This window comes from Medicago sativa, chromosome 5 (assembly GCF_051527215.1).
Source record: "Medicago sativa cultivar Bolivia chromosome 5, Bolivia_mono, whole genome shotgun sequence".
Classification (NCBI taxonomy): Eukaryota; Viridiplantae; Streptophyta; class Magnoliopsida; order Fabales; family Fabaceae; genus Medicago; species Medicago sativa.
Window position 1 is genome coordinate 41655796 of NC_140753.1, and position 22852 is coordinate 41678647.

Below are 22852 nucleotides of genomic sequence, written 5' to 3' on the forward strand. Positions count from 1 at the left end.
TTAAGCGCGCTAAAACCGTCTCTGATACTTAATCTGTAATGAGCTGATATTACGTAATAAATATTATCCATTAAACTTTCTTTTCAAAATAAGTTCTCTGGGACGATCGACTGATACAATTCTGATACTGACAGGCGGAATATTACATATTAGTTGTGAATTTTTTCTATAAATAGAGAGCTCACATATATTGCATTCTACACACAGAAAGGTATTCTGAAACTTCAAATACTTTTCTTCTCTCTCCTTCTTTGACTTGTATTGACGATTCATTCTTCCCTTCATCTCCTTTTTTTTTGTCCATATATGGTTCTCTAAATCCAGCCTTACCTTCTTCTTCTTCATAAGCTATTATGTGTGCAAGAAAAATAAAAACATTTAATTTTTAAATTTAAACTCCTATGATGAAAAACAGGAGGAAAAAATAGAGTGAAGAGAAATTTGAGATATTTTTGTACTAGATCTAACTTGTGCCCAAAGTTTCTCATATATTAGTTGTGAATTTCTTCTATAAATAGCGAGCTCACATATATTGCATTCTACACACTGAAAGGAATTCTGAAACTTCAAATACTTTTCTTCTCTCTCCCTCTATGACTTGTGTTGACGAGTCATTCTTCCTTTCATCTCCTTTTTTTTTTGTCCATGAAATTAACCATTTTCTTCTCTCTCCCTTTTTGATTTGTGTTGAAGAAGTTTTCTTCCCTTCAACTCATTCTTTTCCCTCGAAATTAAGAGTGTTCTTTGACCATATACCCTTATAGATATAATGTCACTTGGGAATTAAGAATGGTCTTAAGAGCCTAGTACCTTTGATAATTTATGTCCCTTTGGAATAAATAATATTTTAAGACCATAGTCCCTTTTTCGATATAATCATAATGATCATAAAAATATATTCCACCTCAATTCTTGCATAAGTTAGATGTTAGAAAGGGAGATACTTGCATATAACTAATTATATATAGTTCTCAGAATCGATCCTTGCCTTCTTCTTCTTAAGCAAGTATGTGTCCGAGAAAAATAAAAACATTTAATTTGTGAATTTAAACTCCTATGATGAAAAACAAAAGGCAAAAATAGAGTGAGAGAGAACTATTCCTCGTTCAACTCCAAGGCTGACGAAGCTTTTGATTTGTTACGAAATTTTTTTTTGGAAATAACTAATTCAAAGCCTCATCAGTTTTGGGGTTGGGCTTGGAATGGTTCTCTCACTCTGTTCTTTTCCTGTTGTTTTTCATTGTAGGTGTTTTAATTAACAAATTAATCGTTTTGATTGTTCATGTAGACTTTCTTGGTTAAAAAGAAACTTTAAGAAGAAGAATAATAATAAGAAGATGGAGAAGGATTTTAAAGAACTATATATATATATATATAACTAAATGTTGGTATCTCCTTTTCGCTTTTGTATATATATCAAGTTCTACAATTGTATATAATTTCTTGGAGATAAATTCCACCTAAAAGCATGATTGTGGCAACTGATAGAACTAACTTGTGACTCGATATACTGTTTTTACAAAAACTTTTATGAAAAATTACTGAATGTTAGAAGAAAATCTTAAAAGCAATACTAGATTCAGTAATATTTTAACTTCGTGTAAAATTGAGTACCTTTAACACAAGTTGGTTTCATAATAGATTGTTATTTATTTTGTATTAATAAGCTGATGAATTCTTGTTATTAATTTATTAATATATCATATGAATTTATTTATCATGACCGAAGCATTCCCATGATTTATTTTGTAAAATTTCATGAGTCACATAAGCAATAATGTTTGATGAACCAAAATTTCTGGAATATGAAAAAAAAATCTCGAGTTACTGAGTAAAATGGGAGCACATTTTTTATAAATAACTAGCGGAAATAAGGGAACTATCATGCCTGTCTGACCTCTGTTATTACTACGCTAAAGTTTGTGTATATTTTAAGGGATGAGTTTGGGCCACATTTTGAAGAAAAAATAGAAAAAAAATAGAACAAAAATTGGTCTTATTTTTTGTCGATGAGTTTCCCCTGGACCAGAATATGTCTTCACTCATTTTCAAATATGCTCAAAGAACAAAACAAATTTGAGAAACTTTTTCTAAAACACCTCAAATTCTATTTTTATTGTTCAAATTTGTTCCTTTCAGAATTAATAATAAATTCAGTGGAAATTTGTCGAGATTAAATTATGGGTTAAATATGTATTTAGTCCCTCCCTAAATTTTTTTATTAACTTTTAGTCCCTATTTGCATTTTATAGGGACTATTTTGGAGGACTAAAATTATCCAATTTTTGTAAAATATTTTCAAAATAGAGACTATTTTTACAAACTTAAAAATTTTGGAGGACTAAAATTACCATTGAAATTTCATAGGGACTAACCTTAAAAACGCATGATTTTGTAGGGACTAAAAACTTATTTAACCCTTAAATTATTCGAAAAATATATGTTGATATATATTTTATTATTTGGAAATCTTAAATGAAATAATTAATTTAGTCATTATTAGAAAGTTTTTCATAGTCGCCAAATTTTGTTACAATATTTTGGAACACATCCTGATATATTTTCGTATGCAATCTAATATATTTTTGTATGTGATTAGACATATATTTTGGCACTCAATAATATATTTTTGTACTCAAAATATATTTTTTGTACTCAATATGATATATATATATATATATATATATATATATTGTACTGAATTTGAGATATTTTTGTACTAGATCTAACTTGTGCCCAAAGTTTCTCATATATTAGTTGTGAATTTCTTCTATAAATAGCGAGCTCACATATATTGCATTATACACACTGAAAGGAATTCTGAAACTTCAAATACTTTTCTTCTCTCTCCCTCTATGACTTGTGTTGACGAGTCATTCTTCCCTTCATCTCCTTTTTTTTTGTCCATGAAATTAACCATTTTCTTCTCTCTCCCTTTTTGATTTGTGTTGAAGAAGTTTTCTTCCCTTCAACTCATTCTTTTCCCTCGAAATTAAGAGTGTTCTTTGACCATATACCCTTATAGATATAATGTCACTTGGGAAAGAATGGTCTTAAGAGCCTAGTACCTTTGATAATTTATGTCCCTTTGGAATAAATAATATTTTAAGACCATAGTCCCTTTTTCGATATAATCATAATGATCATAAAAATATATTCCACCTCAATTCTTGCATAAGTTAGATGTTAGAAAGGGAGATACTTGCATATAACTAATTATATATAGTTCTCAGAATCGATCCTTGCCTTCTTCTTCTTAAGCAAGTATGTGTCCGAGAAAAATAAAAACATTTAATTTGTGAATTTAAACTCCTATGATGAAAAACAAAAGGCAAAAATAGAGTGAGAGAGAACTATTCCTCGTTCAACTCCAAGGCTGACGAAGCTTTTGATTTGTTACGAATTTTTTTTTTGGAAATAACTAATTCAAAGCCTCGTCAGTTTTGGGGTTGGGCTTGGAATGGTTCTCTCACTCTGTTCTTTTCCTGTTGTTTTTCATTGTAGGTGTTTTAATTAACAAATTAATCGTTTTGATTGTTCATGTAGACTTTCTTGGTTAAAAAGAAACTTTAAGAAGAAGAATAATAATAAGAAGATGGAGAAGGATTTTAAAGAACTATATATATATATATAACTAAATGTTGGTATCTCCTTTTCGCTTTTGTATATATATCAAGTTCTACAATTGTATATAATTTCTTGGAGATAAATTCCACCTAAAAGCATGATTGTGGCAACTGATAGAACTAACTTGTGACTCGATATACTGTTTTTACAAAAACTTTTATGAAAAATTACTGAATGTAAGAAGAAAATCTTAAAAGCAATACTAGATTCAGTAATATTTTAACTTCGTGTAAAATTGAGTACCTTTAACACAAGTTGGTTTCATAATAGATTGTTATTTATTTTGTATTAATAAGCTGATGAATTCTTGTTATTAATTTATTAATATATCATATGAATTTTGTAATATCCCGCGTACATTTAAATAAATTGTCGTATTAGTTACATGTCAGAACGGAAATAATTTTCAAAGGATTAATTACTTATTGAGAAATCGACGATATTTGGTAAGTTTCTCGTATACAATTCAAACGGACATGAGGAAATAAATGGTTACGAATTAATGGAGGATAATTATGTCTTTTTCACTTGAAGGGTATTTTGGTAATCTTGTCACTCAAGATTTTTTTTAAAAATTGGCTAAGGTCAAATTTTTCTACCACTTTCCTCATGTTTCTACACCACACTAGAACATTTTCTCTTCTCCTTCCCTCTCAAATTTCGGTCTCAACACTCACCACCATAACCCTCACAATTTTTCACCCAAATCATCATGGAATCATACAAGAAAGCATGTTTGTGAGCTTCTAGTGGTGGAGTAAGCAAGAATTAAGTTCAAAAATCATTATTTCCCTCCATTGCTCTCAAAACAGCCCTCCTCTTGATTCTCCATAACCTTCATTTTCATTCAAGCCTCATGGGAATTAGCTTATGAGTTTGCATTAGAGCACCAAAGAATGGATTAATTACAAGGTAAGTGGCATAATCATCTTTTCAAGGGAATTTATTTAATCCAAGCTTTGATATATGTTTTATGTGTAATTGGAAGAGGATTATGTGTGGTAATGATATTTAGAAATATGGTATGAAGAATGATAATAAGCTAGGAGCATTGGTGTGAGAGCTTAGGACTTAAAGTGTACAAGTTATTCCCATAAGCTATTTCAAGTGATTATTGATTGTAACATGTTGGAATTTTGTATAACTGGTTTAGGAGGTGCTTAAACATGTTGGGATTGATTCTGGAAATTTGAGCAGAAATTGAATTGTTTAGAGGTCATAAGTTGTCAGTTAAGCTGTTTTGAGCAAAATGCCTTAAATGACTAAGTTGTGAGTTCAAACTACTGTATAAGTGGTTCATAGGGCTAATAATACATGTTGGAACTTCTGTGTTAAAGGTTGGGTCGAAATTTATGTGATAGAAGTTATAAGTTGCTAGTTAAGCCGTTGAAGAATAGCTTAAGTTGAAAGTTAAGTTGTTTCAAGTATTATTTTCTGAAGAACAGCTTATGAGAGATATGTTTAATTGACATATGAGTAATGGAAAAATGATAAGCTGTTTTAGTGATGTTAAAAGTGCTTAAATGATAATTAAGCTGTTTTAGAAGTGCTTAAATAGCCAAACGGCAAACTTCTGGTGCAGGGACTGAAATGAAAAAATTTGTGTAAGCTGGTTGATGAAGTAAGGCTATGTCACGAGTGGGTTGAACTGTTTCAGAAGGGGCAAGACCTATAAGCTAAGGCATAAGCTATTTTGGGAAAGTGATTATAGAGTTTTGGAGATAGCAGAGCTGCAAATTTTGGGATAAGTTGCTTGCAATATGCAGGAATGATTCACGGTGAGTTCCTTTAGTTAGAAAACTTCCCTTTGGGTAGTTAAATTATGCCTTTAGAATAATAGAATATGATTTAGTACATTAGTACATGATTTAGTGACAATATGATTAAGATTTATACCCTTGCTAAAGTACTCTAAAATAACTTTTATGTTGATAAATATGATTATGGTAATGTAGAGGTTAGAGGAAAAATATTATGATAAGTTTTACGTGAGAATGAATAAAAATGCAATTTCGGCTAATGTTACGTAAAGTGAGAATTGTTTGATTTTATTACTTTATTTTGACTCTTAGCTAATATAAATTACACTTTTAAGGTAATATAATGGTTTGACTTGGCTAAGACTCCAATTCTCATTATTGCCGAATATGTAGCCGAAATTGTATTATGCATATCCTCTAATCATACACTACCATAATGTATATTTATTTGTGTAAAGTAATGTTTAGAGTAAAATAGCTATTGAACAAATTATTCATGGGTAAATTTCCAATCATTGGAAAGTAGAGAATTCTAAGTATGGAAGTTCGGCTTAATTAGTCGAATTTAATTTATCAGGATATGGGGAAAATTTTATAACCTTTTAGGAATGGCATATGACAACGATATGCCTAGAACCTGAATAGGTTAGTTTCAGAAATAATTTCAGAATAAAGACGGAATCACTACGTCTTTATTATCAGTTTCAGGATGTTTTCATTAAAAGAAAATTAGTTAAGATAAGTTATTCCTCTCTATCTCCCCGTCAGTAGTGGAGTTGAGGATTAACTCAGTTATCAGAGAATCAGTTCAAGTTATAATATTAAAACATGTTTAAATTGTGGCTTTCGCTATCCCGCCAGTTGGATACGAAAGGTTCCCGCCAGTTGGAACGGGCACTATCCGCGAGGATGACCCCACAATAATCAGAGGAGTCCGGTATCCCCGTCAGTTGGGTTCCCGCCAGTTGGAAATATTTATATATACCGGTTATCAGAGGAATAAATTCCGGGGTTACTCCACCTGGGTTTATTCGTAAAATCAACTCAGATAATATTGTTTGTTCAACGCTAACATTTCTAACATAATATGACAGACATTATGACTATAATAGTTAGTATGATTTCAACATTAGTATCAGGATTGAATCAGTATTTCAGATAGCGATCCTAGTTATCCCCCGATCGCTCAGTTATGCATGACAAAACTGTATAAACCCAAAAAGGGTTGAGCTTAGAGACAGATGGCGATCCTAGGTTCCCTGAGATTGCCTACAGCCTAGGATAGGTGCAACTCACTGAGACATCCCGTCTCACCCCAATCCCTTTTATTTTATTTCAGATCAGCAGGTTGTACGTGGCAAGGAGACAATACAGGAGGCTGACTAATATATTTTCACATGCTCGTGTCGTACTAGTTCAGATTTTTATTACGGTTTCAGACGTGTATTCAGAAAGCAAATGTATGATCCTGCAGTGATGTATATATTTATTCAGTCGAAATTTTATTATTGTAATTTTAATGTATCCTGTAACACCCATACTAGACGTATCTAGAAAGTCTAGCATGTGCGTTGAATTTAGTACTGGATACATTAAAAATTTACAACATAAAAACTTCGAATGAATTTATATACAACAAAACGCGTTCGTACAATAACAATACATCACATACTATCTTATCTAAAATAAATATATCCTTGAGATCCATATTCTTCACGCTTCGGGTACGAACGAGCTCTTGCTAACAATCCATTCGGCTACTAGCTTGCCATCCATCCTGATAATCTGAAACAAATAAGGATTGGGATGAGACATAATGTCTCAGTGAGTTCCCCTAAAACCTAGGCTATGGGCAACCTCAAGGGGAAACCTACGGTCACCACGTGTCTACATTACAACCTGACGGTTGATTATACGTGTGTGGGGACATGCATGCTTAGACGGTAGTGCATACTAGAGCCGTCATAATCTTACTTGTTATAGGCTTCACTTCCTATACGTGTCATGGCGGTCGAGGGGGAGTCTAAAACCGCATTGCCGAGAATACACTCTATGTATCAAGGCCTAAACATAACATAATCATGGCGCGATTCTAAACCGGACGATTAGGGGAAACCTAAGATCGTCATCTGTATCATGTTCTTTACTTGTTCTATTTCATACCTTAAACTTGTCATATAGCATCTAATGCTCTTGTCCTTAACATGGTCTTGCATGAATCATACTACATGCCATAACATAATCATAAGGAACATAATCGTATTCATATCATGCATAAACGTATCTAAGTTCATTCATTAGGTTAGCGTTGAACAAACAATTATTATCTTGATTCATTTTACGGATAGTCCCGGGTGGAGTAACCCCGAAATCAATCCCATACATAACCGATGTACGTACATCGGACTCCCTCGGTGTCGTGCGGGTCCCTTGCGGCTTAAACCGTTCCCCTTAGGTCGAGAACCTCCCGTATCCCCCTGGCGTGGATAACAAGAGACACGAGCACCTACGTCTTCTTACTCAGTGACATGCGGGTCCCTTACGGCTTAAATCGTTCTCATAATGAGAACCCCTTGTATCCCCCTGATGTGGATATCAAGAGACATGTCACCTACACTTATTAGTCATGGCCTTGTCGTGCATAAGTTAAACATATACATACTTACTTGCTTATTACCTCGGACCCTTGAGTCGATCCGATTAGCGGTAACTTATACTTGTTCATACTTAAACTTAGTGGAGAGATTAACTAATCAAACCACAACTTAACTTGCTTGCTATCTTATTCTTAATCGTGTGCGAAGAGAATAACTTCGCGTCTTAACATTCTAAGAATTCATGCTAACTAGCTAGTTCTCGACAACTATGTCGAGGCTCTAGTTTTCCCTTGCTTAATGAGTAACTTACTACCCGATTTCTAACATGATTCTCTTGTATACCATGCCTTACTAACATGCATAATACTTGCCTCTTTAACATAAGAATCTTGCTTTCCTTGATCATCATTTAGGACCTTGGTTTGAGGGGTTTACATTCGTTAAAAGACACCACAGAGAAAACTGCGTCGCGAATCCCCACGCCTGCCTGAAGCGAGCAAACCAATGGGATTTCTCCCTGTCTTACTCGCCTAGGCGAGTAGATTTGCTGGGGAGGCGAGCAGCAGCTCGCAGCTGCGAGTTGGGGGCGAGCAAAACCCCCCATTCGCAGTTCTAGCTCGCCGTGGCGAGTAATAGCTCGCCGTGGCGAGTTAGGACAGTCCAGAACACATAAAAATGATATTTTAAGCCCAAAAACCTCAAATCAAGTGTCCCTAAGTGTTTTGAAACATAATTGATCATTGGAAACTTATAAAACATTCATTCGGCAAGTATAACATGTTTTGCATGCATGGCAAGAAAAGGGCAACTAAACCTTCACTTGAAAACCCTAGAAATATTCATGTTATTCATAATAATCTAACAAGTCATAAACATACTCCCAAAAGGTGGGAAAACTAACTATGGAACTCACCCAAACATGTTCTTGAAGCATCGTAAAGTTCCAAGCCCATTCAAGCCAAAACCTTAGCTTTTCTCCCTTTTTGCTTCCTTGCTCAAACCATTCAAACTTGAAATCAAAAGGAATTCTTGGTAAGGAAGGATAGAGATATTAATCCACTCAAACTTAATATTATTACCTTGATCATGTGGAGGCCATACCTTGTACCAATTTAGAAACCATCTTCACCATACATCAAACCCTAGTTTTCCAATCTCTTCTTCAAAAGGAGAAAATAGAAGAATCAAACACAATACACACTTCCTTAATCTTAAGTGACCATAAAGGAACAAGTTGGGAACTTACCATGTGAGGATGGAGTGTCATGAAAGATTGGTGAAGAGAGAAAGAGATTCCAACAAAACTATAGCTTCTTGAGAGGTGATAGGGAAGAAATCAAGCATAATACAAGCTTCCTTTAACTTATAATATTCATGGAGGGACATACTTTAAAAGCTTGCCATGGGAGGAAGAAGTTTTGAAAAGGATGATGGAGAGAAGGAGAGGATGTTGGCGTGAAAGAAGAGAGGGAAGGGAGAGAAGTTCCAAACTCAACCCTAGAGAGAGAAAGAAAAAGGGTTATGAAGATATTTTGGTTCCAAAACATATAAATATCCTTTTCCGTGAAATTACCATTATGCCCTTGCCTTGAACGTGTTTAAATCCGACACTGATACTTAATCCGTATTATGCTAACATGTCATAAAATATTTTCCAGTAACTTACTTTTCCATAATTTAATTCCTCTGGCACGATTGACTGGTAATATACCGATGCTGACAGGCGGGATATTACATTCTACCCCCCTTAAAAAAAATTTCGTCCTCGAAATTTAGAGACTGACTACCAATCATCATGACAAAAACTTACCATATATGGTCTGGGCCATACATTTCTTATTCATACATATCCAAAAAGTTCATCATTGTTTGTTTTTCGTCCTGTTTCTCGATTCACATACATAAGCATATAGCTTTCTTGTTATTAATACCACTCTTACATAGGGTTATCTTAGTACATCATGATTCAGAACTTACCTTGCTACACATAGACGTATTATCATATCGGACTTGTATCTTACCCGATTAGCATGAACCATTCATAAAGATATCTTATCATAAACATGAACACTCAGGATTTGCCTTTTAACTGGAATCCTACCGAAAACCAGGTTTGCCCTGCAGTTCTTGCTTGTAACTTTAAAACATCTTTTCATGCATACATAATCTTTCTTACCGCATTTTGCGACTTATGCCTCTTACATTCTTTACTCGTATAGACGATTCCACGAATCTCTTATCTTTTTCCAGAGCCTTGAGAAATCTTCCAATTTCATTGCAATCTCATTGCATTCTTATCGCATCCGAACTAATAGGTAACTCATATTGCCTGACCTGAAAAAGTGAAATCAACTAGCCACTTCATCTGACAATCTAATAACCAACGTTGCGGTTCACATGCTTTTGAAACTTTCTAACATATCCACTTGCACATACATCGTATACTCTTAATACACTTCCGCGTATCCTACCTGATATTGACTTCATACAAATATTGTCGTTCCAATAGCATGGGTATTCTTTCAAGTGACGTCTCTTGTTGAATGATAACGATACGTGTTCTAAAATCTTTCTTAAAGAAATTTTTCTTAAACTTTGGTATTCGGGTTCTTGGAACGAATGTACACATGACTAAAAAAAAGTTTTATCATTTCCAAAACTGATTGTGTAATGGTACCACAGAACCACCAGACGAGTTTCTATATTTTGAAAAAGATTTAACAACTCGCCCCAAACTTGTCAACGACAAGTTGGTTCTGATGCTTGTACGTCTTAAGTGAGATTGCTTACGACGTATCTTATCAGTTTTGAAAACGTAAAATTTCATGAGTTAAAAATAAGTATCGTTCCCAAGTTCCTAAGTACCAATCTTAGCTTTAAAAGCTATAAAATCATGGCTTGAAATGTCTTAACAAGTATCGTTTTCACTCAACAAGTATTTCACACAAGAGTGTGAATCTCATTGCACATCACTTAAAAGTTGCTTCTCTCTCATGATAACTTGCTTACATATCCGTAGGAAATCCTTGAACCTCTTGACCTTAACATTGTTCCTCTTCTTCGGAACACTAAACTTGATTCTTTACTTGAGTCGCAAGTCAAACCTTCTGAATCTTACAAGTTTTCCATATTTCATGATTACCGATTAACTTTTATGGCGCTACTCTGATTCCCTCCGGTTGGCTTAAACAAATACTATAATCCATTAAAGCAATTGAGACTTCAATTCATGCTTATCACTTGATCACTTACTTCTTGAGAACTTCCATGTTGCAACCAACATCACCACCTTACACTTGCCTTGTAAATTCAAAACTCGTGATAACTTATCTTATACTCATAATACATGACTTGGGGGTAATCCTTACGTTCTAGCTGGTTGCATTTATCATACATATCATACTTGAACTTATTTCCGAGTAAACTCGAATTCTTTGACAACTCATCTTGCACTTGGACATATCTTTCTTGAACATCTAATCCTTGTACCTTCGCATTCTCGCATACTATATTTTGCTTAATCATACCAATGCTTGCTCGTTGATTTTTCTTTTAAAGAAAACTTCGTAAACTAGCGCACAGGTCATTGACGTTGATGATTTTCTACTGTATACAAATACTGAGTTTAGGCCCCGGTCATTACTCTAAAATCATAGAACGAGTTGATAACACATATGTGCCACCAATCCTAGACTCTAATAAGTCTAGCCCGCTCTACGAATGTCGTAGCAAACCGGTTCCTAGAAATCTCTTGTGAATTTCTAAAATGTCAACTTCAATCACCCATACGCGTAATTCTTTTTAAAATCCTTTAAACCTGATAGTTCAATTTCATAATGAGCCTTAGCAAGTTAATTAAGCAAAACATAGGTTTGAGCGATACGTCATAATTCCACATAAACCGGGAACCTTGTAATTTCTCATAATTTTACACCGCTTTAGCTTCTTACTTCATACCTCATGCATAAACATCTGTGACTTTCCTTCTCAACGTCGGAACTTCTATATTCTTGATCTTGGCTCGTTCTTGACTCTTAAAACATTAACTTCCAAAGTTACCTTAAACTGTATCGATTTCGTTGATTGTTGCCCATGCCTTTTTCCTTGAAATTCTTAGGATATGATATGCATTCGTCACTTGATGTCACAAAAGATTTTTCATCGCATAAATTATTATTGTGAAGACATCTCCCCAATAGTCATTGCAAACCTTTGGAACGAACGGTTAAATTTCATAAAAACGGAAAATTTCATTCCAAGTTCGCTATTGGTGAGTTTCTCCAACTATCTAATTTTTTTTTTCAAGTAAGCAATGCACATCATTCATTCCTAGCATCATAAAACATTCTATAACGTATGCATGGCAACTTCAACCTTTTCGATACAATTCTTGGCACGTCGGAAATCAATGCCTTAATCCCGATAACATATAACTTTCTCCACTACGAATAGCTTACCTCATTACGTCCCACTTATCGCAACTTGATAACTTACATGTCCTGAACTTCATTCATATAAGACTATTCCTGAGAGCATGCTGACTCCGTCAACATACATCGTCTTCTAACTATCTTGTAGTCTTGTACTGACATTTCGAAATATCATAAACCCGTTCCAACAACAACTCTTACCGAAACTTCCAGTCATGGTTAGATACATATATCCAACTTCTTCTCTTTCGGGTACATGGAGTATTACTACCATCTTACCCGACATTGTCGGAACATTCCTTCTTAACATACCTTACATTCCCGGAGGATTCACACTTCTACTTGATTAGTTCACCGGCCACCTTTTGGCACGATCAACTACTTCATCCCATACTTCGTTCCTCCTGGGTCCTATTCAGCTCTCAGGCATCCATTCTAATCGTTGAATGCTAATTTGAGTTGATCAGGCTCAACTAACAACAACAACTAGAACATTTACCCGGAACCCAATGGTCCCACTACCTTAGTTGTAATTTAATGACCCAAGGCACGGTCTGAATCGACCTGCTCTGATACCAAATGTAACACCCATACTAGACGTATCTAGAAAGTCTAGCATGTGCGTTGAATTTAGTACTGGATACATTAAAAATTTACAACATAAAAACTTCGAATGAATTTATATACAACAAAACGCGTTCGTACAATAAGAATACATCACATACTATCTTATCTAAAATAAATATATCCTTGAGATCCATATTCTTCACGCTTCGGGTACGAACGAGCTCTTGCTAACAATCCATTCGGCTACTAGCTTGCCATCCATCCTGATAATCTGAAACAAATAAGGATTGGGATGAGACATAATGTCTCAGTGAGTTCCCCTAAAACCTAGGCTATGGGCAACCTCAAGGGGAAACCTACGGTCACCACGTGTCTACATTACAACCTGACGGTTGATTATACGTGTGTGGGGACATGCATGCTTAGACGGTAGTGCATACTAGAGCCGTCATAATCTTACTTGTTATAGGCTTCACTTCCTATACGTGTCATGGCGGTCGAGGGGGAGTCTAAAACCGCATTGCCGAGAATACACTCTATGTATCAAGGCCTAAACATAACATAATCATGGCGTGATTCTAAACCGGACGATTAGGGGAAACCTAAGATCGTCATCTGTATCATGTTCTTTACTTGTTCTATTTCATACCTTAAACTTGTCATATAGCATCTAATGCTCTTGTCCTTAACATGGTCTTGCATGAATCATACTACATGCCATAACATAATCATAAGGAACATAATCGTATTCATATCATGCATAAACGTATCTAAGTTCATTCATTAGGTTAGCGTTGAACAAACAATTATTATCTTGATTCATTTTACGGATAGTCCCGGGTGGAGTAACCCCGAAATCAATCCCATACATAACCGATGTACGTACATCGGACTCCCTCGGTGTCGTGCGGGTCCCTTGCGGCTTAAACCGTTCCCCTTAGGTCGAGAACCTCCCGTATCCCCCTGGCGTGGATAACAAGAGACACGAGCACCTACGTCTTCTTACTCAGTGACATGCGGGTCCCTTACGGCTTAAATCGTTCTCATAATGAGAACCCCTTGTATCCCCCTGATGTGGATATCAAGAGACATGTCACCTACACTTATTAGTCATGGCCTTGTCGTGCATAAGTTAAACATATACATACTTACTTGCTTATTACCTCGGACCCTTGAGTCGATCCGATTAGCGGTAACTTATACTTGTTCATACTTAAACTTAGTGGAGAGATTAACTAATCAAACCACAACTTAACTTGCTTGCTATCTTATTCTTAATCGTGTGCGAAGAGAATAACTTCGCGTCTTAACATTCTAAGAATTCATGCTAACTAGCTAGTTCTCGACAACTATGTCGAGGCTCTAGTTTTCCCTTGCTTAATGAGTAACTTACTACCCGATTTCTAACATGATTCTCTTGTATACCATGCCTTACTAACATGCATAATACTTGCCTCTTTAACATAAGAATCTTGCTTTCCTTGATCATCATTTAGGACCTTGGTTTGAGGGGTTTACATTCGTTAAAAGACACCACAGAGAAAACTGCGTCGCGAATCCCCACGCCTGCCTGAAGCGAGCAAACCAATGGGATTTCTCCCTGTCTTACTCGCCTAGGCGAGTAGATTTGCTGGGGAGGCGAGCAGCAGCTCGCAGCTGCGAGTTGGGGGCGAGCAAAACCCCCCATTCGCAGTTCTAGCTCGCCGTGGCGAGTAATAGCTCGCCGTGGCGAGTTAGGACAGTCCAGAACACATAAAAATGATATTTTAAGCCCAAAAACCTCAAATCAAGTGTCCCTAAGTGTTTTGAAACATAATTGATCATTGGAAACTTATAAAACATTCATTCGGCAAGTATAACATGTTTTGCATGCATGGCAAGAAAAGGGCAACTAAACCTTCACTTGAAAACCCTAGAAATATTCATGTTATTCATAATAATCTAACAAGTCATAAACATACTCCCAAAAGGTGGGAAAACTAACTATGGAACTCACCCAAACATGTTCTTGAAGCATCGTAAAGTTCCAAGCCCATTCAAGCCAAAACCTTAGCTTTTCTCCCTTTTTGCTTCCTTGCTCAAACCATTCAAACTTGAAATCAAAAGGAATTCTTGGTAAGGAAGGATAGAGATATTAATCCACTCAAACTTAATATTATTACCTTGATCATGTGGAGGCCATACCTTGTACCAATTTAGAAACCATCTTCACCATACATCAAACCCTAGTTTTCCAATCTCTTCTTCAAAAGGAGAAAATAGAAGAATCAAACACAATACACACTTCCTTAATCTTAAGTGACCATAAAGGAACAAGTTGGGAACTTACCATGTGAGGATGGAGTGTCATGAAAGATTGGTGAAGAGAGAAAGAGATTCCAACAAAACTATAGCTTCTTGAGAGGTGATAGGGAAGAAATCAAGCATAATACAAGCTTCCTTTAACTTATAATATTCATGGAGGGACATACTTTAAAAGCTTGCCATGGGAGGAAGAAGTTTTGAAAAGGATGATGGAGAGAAGGAGAGGATGTTGGCGTGAAAGAAGAGAGGGAAGGGAGAGAAGTTCCAAACTCAACCCTAGAGAGAGAAAGAAAAAGGGTTATGAAGATATTTTGGTTCCAAAACATATAAATATCCTTTTCCGTGAAATTACCATTATGCCCTTGCCTTGAACGTGTTTAAATCCGACACTGATACTTAATCCGTATTATGCTAACATGTCATAAAATATTTTCCAGTAACTTACTTTTCCATAATTTAATTCCTCTGGCACGATTGACTGGTAATATACCGATGCTGACAGGCGGGATATTACATATCCAGTACTAAATTTAACGCACATTCTAAATATTCTAGATAAGTTTAGTATGGGCGTTACAATTTGGTATCAGAGTAGGTCGATTCAGATCGTGCCTTGGGTCATTATAATTCAATAAAACGTAGTGGGACCATTGGGTTCCGGATATTTATTCTAAATGTCATATCTAGCTGAGCCTGATCAACTCAACCTAGTATGTGACAGTTAGAACAAATGTCTGAGAGCTGAATAGGTCCTAGGAGGAATGAAGTATGCAGAGAAGGAAAGTCAAGGTGTCAGGTTTTATAACAAATTTTGATAAGGAAGTGTTCAACGACAAATGGTGGCTGGTAAACTGTGAAGTTGAAGGTTCTTCAAGGACATAAGGGAAATGTTAAGATTAAGACGGAGTACTCTGGTATTGTTGAATGACACTTTTTATGTGGATACCGTAGAAGTAAGATATTCAGGGTGACTAAGGGATGATTGCAACTTTAACAGGAGCCGCAATATAAGAAGCATAAGCAAGGTATAGAAGAAATGAGTATTTCTAAAGGCGTAACTAGAACTGCGGGATCAGAAGATGAATTTAATATGAAAAAATTATCCGATGAACAATGGAATTCATAAATTCTGAGTGGATGTAGAGTATGTAAGAAGTGAATGACTCGAATGCCCGAAACAAGTCGACTTATGATGTTTGAGTTGTTAAGTGAACTAATTAAGAAATAAGTAAATTATTTTGGAGCAGACAGAAATGATCCCTCAAGGTAGTTATTGAAAGGATAATGTAAACCAGATAAATTATGTTAGATTAGTGCATCTCCTGAATCTTAAGTGAAAGATTTATGAATCAGGAAGAGAATATGTTATGCATCCTAAGAGTTACAAAGGATGAATAAATAGTAGTGGAAAGATATTTCACGATCAAAGTACGTTTCAGATGTATTTTTATTGGCAAAGAATTGCAAAGAAGTTAAGCTGACGAGAGTTGTACACAAACGAAATTTAATTAGACCCCCTGCAGCTATCCTGAGTTATTAAGTTGTTTTGGATTAAGAAACACAAGTTTAGCTGTAAGTAGAAAGAGGTCCCGATAGTGGTAAGAGACAAGATGTAAATTTTTATCGAAACGGAAAATTAAGATTTGAATAAAAGTTGCCGAAGTTCAATGAAATAATGAATGAAGGATGTTGATCTCTCCCAATACAGGATTTTGAAGTGAGAATTATTTTAAGGTTATGCTACAGGAAAGATTGTCGCTAGTGTGAAAGAGTTAAGAACGAAGTAAAGTATTGAGGAGTTAAACATTTTTATCTGATGATTCTTCTTATGCAAGTGTCTTGAAAACCAAAAGAATGATTTTGTTAACTAAATCGAATTTTGGGAGTCGAAGTTATTACAGAGGAGATCGTATGTGTAACCGTCATTACAGACAAGAACAAATTGGAAATAAGCCTCAAATATTCAAGTATGTTTTAGTTCATAAATAATGTGAATATGAGAATCATTCAAGGAACACTTTGCGAGAACAAGTATGTAGTGCATGTTAAAAAAAATGTAGTATTTGAAAATGATTCATCAGTGATCATAACATGTAGTAATGAGATGGAAAAACTTACAGTATGGTTGGAGCAGTACGGCTAATCGAAGTGAACTAATAAATCAGAGTAGCGCAGCAAAATATTAATCAGCAAGAAGTAACATGATGTGCAAAAGTTTAAGACTTTGGAATGAGATATTCATGGGAAATCTTAAGAGACGAATTAAACAATTTTCCAAACCGCATAATTCATAGATATTAAAAGTTCAAGTAGTAAGAGTAGGATGAAGGTGTTCCTACCTTATTAAATACAAGAAATTGGAATCGCCTATAGTATGTAACCCGGTTAACCGACGCGGTGATTTCGAAGAATGACTTAGAAGTATCAGATTAGTTAAAAGGAGTCATGTATGAGGCAACGAATATGAATGTTGTATCTTTAAGATTTCATTTTTATTTTGGTTTGAAATACTATCATGGAATATCAGGTATATTAACATGTATCTGAGGGAACATATACTACTCAGAATATGAATGCAAATGCTTGAATGCAATTTTAGTCGTGAAGTTCAGGAATCTAAACTCCATATTTTTTTTTGAGGTAAAGAAAAGATTGATATCACACAAGATAGGAAATTATGTGAGCTACGGTATGGGACTACACATGTTCAAGTTATGAGTATGGAATTAAGGAAAAGATGATAAGACATTCCCTAGAGTAACAACTATAACAATATTGTTCAAGAATGAAATTTATATTTTGAAAAGATGAGTTCAAGAGAAAATCCATGATTGTAGATTCTACTTATTCTAACATGATCAAGGTGTATTTTGATTGATTTAGAAATGTTGAAAGTTTAGTATAGATGAAGCAAAGTCGGATGACTATAGATATATGTCATATATTCAGCAATCAGTTGTACTACCTCTTGTATTGTTTACTCGCCAGTCAGTGCACCATACTCATATAAGCTTTATATATTTAATGTACTCGCCAGTTAGTACATTATGTATTTAAATCTGATTTATGGATTGTACTCGTCAGTTAGTACTTCCAACAGATGTTTGAGGTATCACCATGTTGAGTTTATTCATATAAAAGATAACAAATATCAGAAGTAACATTTTCCTATTTATGTGTTGATTAACGAAGAAAGTTGAAACAATTCTTACTTTCGATGAAATAAACTTGACGTCAAATATTGCTCAGAGTAGGGACGATCTTATACAGAGTATGGTAGGATTATCATTATAAGACCTCGTTATTTGAGGCATAGATAAGAAATAAAATTTTATTGGGACCATATATAGCATGAAAAATCACTCAAAGGTCATATTCGTCCAAGACAAGATAAAAGTTGACGAAGTCGATAGAAGTGTTACTCTAGTAAACGTATGAGATTTTTTTTTCTTTCAAGAATTCAGTGAAGGTAAACAAGTAGAAGTAACCTAAGACAATTTATAAAGAGTATGTGGAACAAGGAATTTACTCGAAAGATATCATATGCATCGGTTAGCTTTACAATCCACTATGTTCGGAATGTGTATAATGTATTCCACAAATCACAGATAAGAAGGTGATTATTGAATCTTTTCGACATATGAGATTGGAAAACATGTCCTGAAATTGATTTAACATATTAATTCAAGTCATTTGTATCTATGTCTAGGTAGTTGGAAGACTTTATGTAACAAGGGAAACCGATAATTTAGTCGGATAAAGAGAATCAATTGGTAACAGACGTATGTGGAAGTCTAAGATCGAAAGTATAGAGGAATTATTTGTACTTATTATCAGGTAAACTCTAAATTTCGAGGACGAAATTTCTTTAAGGGGGTAGAGTGTAATATCCCGCGTACATTTAAATAAATTGTCGTATTAGTTACATGTCAGAACGGAAATAATTTTCAAAGGATTAATTACTTATTGAGAAATCGACGATATTTGGTAAGTTTCTCGTATACAATTCCAACGGACATGAGGAAATAAATGGTTACGAATTAATGGAGGATAATTATGTCTTTTTCACTTGAAGGGTATTTTGGTAATCTTGTCACTCAAGATTTTTTTTAAAAATTGGCTAAGGTCAAATTTTTCTACCACTTTCCTCATGTTTCTACACCACACTAGAACATTTTCTCTTCTCCTTCCCTCTCAAATTTCGGTCTCAACACTCACCACCATAACCCTCACAATTTTTCACCCAAATCATCATGGAATCATACAAGAAAGCATGTTTGTGAGCTTCTAGTGGTGGAGTAAGCAAGAATTAAGTTCAAAAATCATTATTTCCCTCCATTGCTCTCAAAACAGCCCTCCTCTTGATTCTCCATAACCTTCATTTTCATTCAAGCCTCATGGGAATTAGCTTATGAGTTTGCATTAGAGCACCAAAGAATGGATTAATTACAAGGTAAGTGGCATAATCATCTTTTCAAGGGAATTTATTTAATCCAAGCTTTGATATATGTTTTATGTGTAATTGGAAGAGGATTATGTGTGGTAATGATATTTAGAAATATGGTATGAAGAATGATAATAAGCTAGGAGCATTGGTGTGAGAGCTTAGGACTTAAAGTGTACAAGTTATTCCCATAAGCTATTTCAAGTGATTATTGATTGTAACATGTTGGAATTTTGTATAACTGGTTTAGGAGGTGCTTAAACATGTTGGGATTGATTCTGGAAAATTTGAGCAGAAATTGAATTGTTTAGAGGTCATAAGTTGTCAGTTAAGCTGTTTTGAGCAAAATGCCTTAAATGACTAAGTTGTGAGTTCAAACTACTGTATAAGTGGTTCATAGGGCTAATAATACATGTTGGAACTTCTGTGTTAAAGGTTGGGTCGAAATTTATGTGATAGAAGTTATAAGTTGCTAGTTAAGCCGTTGAAGAATAGCTTAAGTTGAAAGTTAAGTTGTTTCAAGTATTATTTTCTGAAGAACAGCTTATGAGAGATATGTTTAATTGACATATGAGTAATGGAAAAATGATAAGCTGTTTTAGTGATGTTAAAAGTGCTTAAATGATAATTAAGCTGTTTTAGAAGTGCTTAAATAGCCAAACGGCAAACTTCTGGTGCAGGGACTGAAATGAAAAAATTTGTGTAAGCTGGTTGATGAAGTAAGGCTATGTCATGAGTGGGTTGAACTGTTTCAGAAGGGGCAAGACCTATAAGCTAAGGCATAAGCTATTTTGGGAAAGTGATTATAGAGTTTTGGAGATAGCAGAGCTGCAAATTTTGGGATAAGTTGCTTGCAATATGCAGGAATGATTCACGGTGAGTTCCTTTAGTTAGAAAACTTCCCTTTGGGTAGTTAAATTATGCCTTTAGAATAATAGAATATGATTTAGTACATTAGTACATGATTTAGTGACAATATGATTAAGATTTATACCCTTGCTAAAGTACTCTAAAATAACTTTTATGTTGATAAATATGATTATGGTAATGTAGAGGTTAGAGGAAAAATATTATGATAAGTTTTACGTGAGAATGAATAAAAATGCAATTTCGGCTAATGTTACGTAAAGTGAGAATTGTTTGATTTTATTACTTTATTTTGACTCTTAGCTAATATAAATTACACTTTTAAGGTAATATAATGGTTTGACTTGGCTAAGACTCCAATTCTCATTATTGCCGAATATGTAGCCGAAATTGTATTATGCATATCCTCTAATCATACACTACCATAATGTATATTTATTTGTGTAAAGTAATGTTTAGAGTAAAATAGCTATTGAACAAATTATTCATGGGTAAATTTCCAATCATTGGAAAGTAGAGAATTCTAAGTATGGAAGTTCAGCTTAATTAGTCGAATTTAATTTATCAGGATATGGGGAAAATTTTATAACCTTTTAGGAATGGCATATGACAACGATATGCCTAGAACCTGGATAGGTTAGTTTCAGAAATAATTTCAGAATAAAGACGGAATCACTACGTCTTTATTATCAGTTTCAGGATGTTTTCATTAAAAGAAAATTAGTTAAGATAAGTTATTCCTCTCTATCTCCCCGTCAGTAGTGGAGTTGAGGATTAACTCAGTTATCAGAGAATCAGTTCAAGTTATAATATTAAAACATGTTTAAATTGTGGCTTTCGCTATCCCGCCAGTTGGATACGAAAGGTTCCCGCCAGTTGGAACGGGCACTATCCGCGAGGATGACCCCACAATAATCAGAGGAGTCCGGTATCCCCGTCAGTTGGGTTCCCGCCAGTTGGAAATATTTATATATACCGGTTATCAGAGGAATAAATTCCGGGGTTACTCCACCTGGGTTTATTCGTAAAATCAACTCAGATAATATTGTTTGTTCAACGCTAACATTTCTAACATAATATGACAGACATTATGACTATAATAGTTAGTATGATTTCAACATTAGTATCAGGATTGAATCAGTATTTCAGATAGCGATCCTAGTTATCCCCCGATCGCTCAGTTATGCATGACAAAACTGTATAAACCCAAAAAGGGTTGAGCTTAGAGACAGATGGCGATCCTAGGTTCCCTGAGATTGCCTACAGCCTAGGATAGGTGGAACTCACTGAGACATCCCGTCTCACCCCAATCCCTTTTATTTTATTTCAGATCAGCAGGTTGTACGTGGCAAGGAGACAATACAGGAGGCTGACTAATATATTTTCACATGCTCGTGTCGTACTAGTTCAGATTTTTATTACGGTTTCAGACGTGTATTCAGAAAGCAAATGTACGATCCTGCAGTGATGTATATATTTATTCAGTCGAAATTTTATTATTGTAATTTTAATGTATCCAGTACTAAATTTAACGCACATTCTAAATATTCTAGATAAGTTTAGTATGGGCGTTACAAATTTATTTATCATGACCGAAGCATTCCCATGATTTATTTTGTAAAATTTCATGAGTCACATAAGCAATAATGTTTGATGAACCAAAATTTCTGGAATATGAAAAAAAATCTCGAGTTACTGAGTAAAATGGGAGCACATTTTTTATAAATAACTAGCGGAAATAAGGGAACTATCATGCCTGTCTGACGTCTGTTATTACTACGCTAAAGTTTGTGTATATTTTAAGGGATGAATTTGGGCCACATTTTGAAGAAAAAATAGAAAAAAAAAAATAGAACAGAAATTGGTCTTATTTTTTGTCGATGACTTTCCCCTGGACCAGAATATGTCTTCACTCATTTTCAAATATGCTCAAAGAACAAAACAAATTTGAGAAACTTTTTCTAAAAGACCTCAAATTCTATTTTTATTGTTCCAATTTGTTCCTTTCAGAATTAATAATAAATTCAGTGGAAATTTGTCGAGATTAAATTATGGGTTAAATATGTATTTAGTCCCTCCCTAAATTTTTTTATTAACTTTTAGTCCCTATTTGCATTTTATAGGGACTATTTTGGAGGACTAAAATTATCCAATTTTTGTAAAATATTTTCAAAATAGAGACTATTTTTACAAACTTAAAAATTTTGGAGGACTAAAATTACCATTGAAATTTCATAGGGACTAACCTTAAAGACT

General features: G+C 34.6%; 1 long non-coding RNA gene across 1 annotated transcript; it reads left to right on the plus strand.

Annotated features, from left to right (window-relative positions):
- Positions 1–19167: 19167 nt before the first annotated feature.
- Positions 19168–22161, plus strand: LOC146922188 (uncharacterized). The gene is made up of 3 exons (XR_015012393.1): positions 19168–19738; positions 20410–20605; positions 21927–22161. It is a non-coding gene; the product is annotated as an uncharacterized LOC146922188 (long non-coding RNA).
- The last annotated feature ends 691 nt before the right edge of the window (positions 22162–22852 follow it).